The sequence below is a fragment of the Lipotes vexillifer genome, unplaced genomic scaffold (assembly GCF_000442215.2).
Source record: "Lipotes vexillifer unplaced genomic scaffold, Lipotes_vexillifer_v1.1 scaffold806, whole genome shotgun sequence".
NCBI lineage: Eukaryota > Metazoa > Chordata > Mammalia > Artiodactyla > Lipotidae > Lipotes > Lipotes vexillifer.
The window spans coordinates 398,109-403,778 of NW_006783439.1; positions in this window are offsets into that span (position 1 = coordinate 398,109).

Genomic DNA, 5,670 nt, shown 5'->3' on the forward strand with positions numbered 1-5,670 from the left:
GCATCGGCAGGCGAACTCTCAACCACCGCGCCACCAGGGGAGCCCCACATGACTTTTTTTTTTAAGAGGAGGTTTTAAACTTTGAGTTTGCAATGTAATGATATTTGACTGGTTGTTATCACAGTTTCTTTTCTGTAATACCTGGGTACAGGTTGATCTCTACACGAAAGGCCTTTTCTCTATATAAAATTCTAAATAAAAGGTAATGTAAAAGCTTCAAAATTAAAAAAATCAAGTAGTTATTTTACTAGATACTACATGCATACAGTATAATCGAAAAGCATAATATGGTGTTCAATAAACGTAAGTCTCTCTGCCACAGTCTACCAGTTCTCCCCTGAATTATCCCTGCAGGGAAGGTTAATTACCAGATGGACAAAATGATGCTCTCTGAGATGTCAGTCACTTTCCCCAGCCACCACAGTGTTTGCTCAGTGGACCCCCCTGAGCAAAGTGGCTGCAGTGGTTGGGATACAGGCTATGCATGGGCTCAGCAACGTGGCTTATGCTTACTAAGACTGACTTAGCTGACGCTACTTCTGAGAGCCTAACTTGCAAACAGTGAAGACCAACATTAAGTCCCAATCGGTGACATCTCCAATGCATGGCACCCAGTAGCCAGCAGCTGGCACGCCTTCAGGCAGTTTCATAGTGGAGTGTCTCGGTGGGATGCCTCCCCATGAATAGCTTTCCCCAGCATCCTAGATGACGGAGTTCTAGTAAGTTCCAAAGGACAGATTTCCAGCAAGTTCTGCCAGCACAGAACCACAGGGACTTTACCATCATCTCTGTGAGTCACTGCTGTGCTCTCTCCAAGATCTGGATCTTGAACCTGGGGACTGATACAGATAGAGAACAAAAAATTTGATTAATTATTGTCCTGGAATTTCCATCTCATTGTGATGAGAGGAATCAAAGTCCAGTCCAGCCCTAAGAGTATAAAGGTATGTCCAAATTTCACATATCTAAAAATAGGAAATAATGTTACTTCAGTAATTTATAAAAAATTATTTCTTAGTTTTAAGCGGAAGATAATTCTGCATGACTTCTCTTTGTAGTTAAAAATAAATCCAAATCTTTCATATTTGCATTAACTCTTGTTTTAAAAGGTATTGTCCACAAAGTCGATTGTGACAGAAGAGAGTAATGTATAAATGAGACTTCCCAATGGTTGCCTTTGGTTTCAGGCTAATGCAGTCTATTGGTGCCCATGTTCCGTGGCTACTTTAAAGCCAGGAAAACAATAATTAACCTTTGTAGGGACCTTATGATTTACAACCTGCTTTTACATATACTATACCTTTTTTAAAAAAATTTATTTTGGCTGCATTGAGTCTTCATTGCTGCATGCGGGCTTTCTCTAGTTGCGGCGAGCAGGGCTTACTCTTTGTTGCAGTGCGCAAACTTCTCATTGCGGTGGCTTCTCTTGTTGCGGAGCACGAGTTCTAGGCGCGTGGGCTCAGTAATTGTGGTGCACGGGCTTAGTTGCTCTGCCGCATGTGGGATCTCACCCGACCAGGGCTCGAAACCATGTTCCCTGCATTGGCAGGCAGATTCTTAACCACTGCACCACCAGGGAAGCCTACATATACTATAACTTCTAATCTGCTCAACAACTTTCAAAATTAGTTATAACTTAAATAATGTAACCTTTTTGTTAAAATCTCATATCTGTTTGTTTGTTTTGTTTTGTTTTGCTGCACGCGGGCCTCTCACTGTTGTGGCCTCTTCCGTTGCGGAGCACAGGCTCCGGACGCGCAGGCTCAACGGCCATGGCTCACGGGCCCAGCCGCTCTGCAGCATGTGGGATCTTCCCGGACCGGGGCATGAACCCGTGTCCCCTGCATCGGCAGGCGGACTCTCAACCACTGCGCCACCAGGGAAGCCCAAAATATCATATGTTTATTGCAGAAAGTTTAACAACCATTGAGAAATAAAAAGAATAAATTTTAAATGATCTATAATTCCATTATCAAGTGATAACTGTTGTTAAAACTTTAATGTTCCAGTCTTGTCTTTATACATATAAAGACATATGTTTTTATAAAAATGGAATCATGTTGCATGTAATCTGCTAACTTACAAAACAATGTATCATGAATATGTTTATGTGTCATTAAGTGTATTCCTCTTAAACCATGATCTTAATGCTTTTGTAATTGGACCTCTTTAAGAATCTAACGAAAGCTATACTCCCTAAGCCCCAAAAGAAGCAACTATGCAATTACACAATTAAAATTTATCAGTTAATAAATAGAGGACGATCCAGGATTTATGGGATTTGAAATTTATATGATTTTGGAGACCCTATTTTATTTTATTTTTTTGTTTTCAACTTTATTTTTTCTTAGGTTGCATGCTTGCTTTTAAAACATTTAAATAATGCAAAATTTATAAAATGGCAGTGCCTACCCCAACCTGGCCCCAAGTAATTCTAGTAAGTAGAATGGTATTTTCCCTTCTAGAACCCTATTTATGAAACTATAAACGCATAATAATTTCTGTAGTATTGATTTTGAAAAAATACAAATTTCTTCGTACAATCCATACAGTTCAACAACTTGCTTTTCTCATTTAACAATATATCAGACACTGAAGAATTTCTTAAATATGAGAAAGTGAATTTAATTTTGACTCCCCATTTCTAAATTTCAATCTAATTAATGATTAGCTGGTATGAAACTATTTCTTTAATGTTTTCAAATCAGTTAATTATTAGTCGTTTGGAGATGCTAAACAGTTTTATTACATAGAAATAAAGAGTACTTTTAGTGTTTGTGATTTCTGTTAAAAATTTATTATTTTGGTTATTAAGAACAAAACAAAACACTTGTCTAGATTGTAGGATTGAGAAACTGACATGAAAATGATGGGAAATTCCCTCCTTCTCACACTGTGGGGAGCCCTCTAAAAGGAAAAACACAAAATTATATATAAATGTATTTATTTAGAATGAGAAATTACAATATCTTGCTGGAGGCTTGAGATTCAGGTGTTTTTTATTTTATTTTATTTTATTTTGTGGTACGCGGGCCTCTTACTGTTGTGGCCTCTGCCGTTTCGGAGCACAGGCTCCGGACGCGCAGGCTCAGGGGCCATGGCCCACGGGCTCAGCTGCTCCGCGGCATGTGGGATCTTCCTGGACTGGGGCACGAACCTGTGTCCCCTGCATCAGCAGGCGGACCCTCAACCACTGCGCCACCAGGGAAGCCCCCTCAGGTGTTTTTTAAATGAGATCTGTTTAGGAATTTACCAGAAAGGCTACGTAGAAATCCTTCTTGATTGCAACTTGGCTTCCCCTTCATGCCTAGAATATTCTTTAACTCTCAGCAATTCAGCACTCACAGGCGCCTGCACAAGTGGGGGGCTATGAGAGATCTCTTCACTGCTCACTCCATTAGCCTCAAGGTAAATCCACAGCTGTTCATGAATGAAACCTTTTGGGCCCCAGGTTAAAAACTCTACCACATCATTTTTTTTTTTTTTTTTTTTTTTTTGCGGTACGCGGGCCTCTCACTGCTGTGGCCTCTCCCGCCGAGTAGCACAGGCTCCGACGTGCAGGCCCAGCGGCCATGGCTCACGGGCCCAGCCGCTCCGCGGCACGCAGGATCCTCCCGGACCGGGGCACGAACCCGCGTCCCCCGCATCGGCAGGCGGACCCTCAACCACTGCGCCACCAGGGAAGCCCTACCACATCATTTTTAATGGCTCCCTGGTCATCTATTGCATGGATGTACAATAATATGTTTATCCAGGTGCCTTCTCTTGAACACTTAAGACAGTTTATAATACCACTCTGGGATAATCATTCTTTTAGCTAAATCTCTGCCACTTCCCTGGTTATTTCCTTAGGATAAATTTCGTTAAGTGGATCAAAGTGTATGTCAAATTTTCAAATGTTAGATTTGGCAGGAATATTTAAGTTCATTTCACAAATGAAGAAAGTGAGAGTATAGTGGTCTACAGATAATGGATCGTTAAACTCAGTTTTTCTGACCCTGAATCATATATCATTTGATCTACCACCTGACCCCTGGAAACCATTTGCCACTGTAAAAGGGTTTTGCCCCCAGAACCACACCATTGTGTGAAATGCTGGGGGTTGCTTCCCAGCCTTGTCATGTTTGTTTAGGTTCAGCTCAGGTTGTTCTTGCTGCACTTCTGCTCTGTTTTTTTATGGGAAACCTTTTAGTTTGACACATAACAGCTGTTTAGGTATTTTGTTGAGCATTATCATTTGTTTAACTCCTCAGAAGATTTCAGGAGGATTGTGTCTGGCACATAGGAGGTGCTCAATAAATTGGTTGTTACAGCTCCAGAAGATTGGATATGTATCAGAAATTTCATGATTGAGCTTGTGCCTCTAACATTTATAGTTCCAGATGGAAATGACTGTAGACTTTGAGAAGACCACTATTATTCTAAACCTTATGGCTATAAAGTTTCGTGATAAAGTTTGTGGCATTTTTTCTATTTCTCTAATAAAGGTATGGAGGTAAGGAAATCATCAAAAGAGGAGAAAGAGATAGTTGGGCTACAACGCTCACCTTTCTCTCCCAGTCTAGTCCAAAGTTAAAATAATCTAACATTTATTGAATACTTACAAGGTATGGGCTAGAATGATTTAAAGAATCCCAGTTAAATGAATATCATTGTATGGTCAGACTCTGGTCTACATCATACAATTATTTACAACGATTTTTATGTATCATAAGAGGGTGTGCTGACAAAGCTGAGGGAACAACAGGGATTGGTTCTGCATTTTACTTAGTTGTGTAGGTTAATCTACTGGGTCTATGTCCTGGCCATTGAACCACACTAACAATGCTTATTGAACCACACTAACAATGCTTTGTTAAAGTTGAATGCAAATTGTGCAAAAACACACATTCACATTTTTATCTGTATTTCTACATTGCAGGTTAATTCATTTAGGAAGATGCTCTTTGAATAAAGTTTCATGTGTATTACCTACAGTTAATTTCTGTAAAGTGTTAAATATTTAGATAATTAGGTGTTCTCAGATAATGCTTTTCAGCCTGGGTGGTTTGGGGTGGTAGTTGTTTCAAAATTATTTAAAATACTGTACCCTGCCTTTTGGCGCTCACAGTCAAGGAAACTGTGGCATTTATAAAATGGCAGTCTCTTGTTTATCGGAGTAAAGACATCTGCCAAGGGCAAACTGCAGAAAGCACACTGCTGCACCTCTGGTTACATTTTGAATGACCTTCACACCTGCTTAATTTCTTTTAAATTTGATGATAAGAAAACAAAACTAAAACCTCACAGCTCTCAGTTTATTTCCCTAACTGGTTGTGATAATTTTACATTCCTTAACAGCTACTATAAACAGCAGCAAACATGATCCATGCTCTTGAAAAAAAGTAAATGGCAGTATTCATTAAGAATATATTTATAGTGCGTTTACATGCAGTCAAAACAGAAGGGGGTGCATCAGTATTTTACCTTTCTGACACATTACTTTGGCTCAGATAAAACATTCCGTCTCTGCCTTCAGTGGCCCATTTAGCATTACCATTTTTGTGACTATATGTACGCACATTACAAAAAAAAGCAAGAAATAAATCAGCATGCTATTTTGTTCGGTGCAGCACTAGGTATCTGATTTACTGAGGCAGGGCCACAAAGCGGAATTTCGTTGTGTTCTGG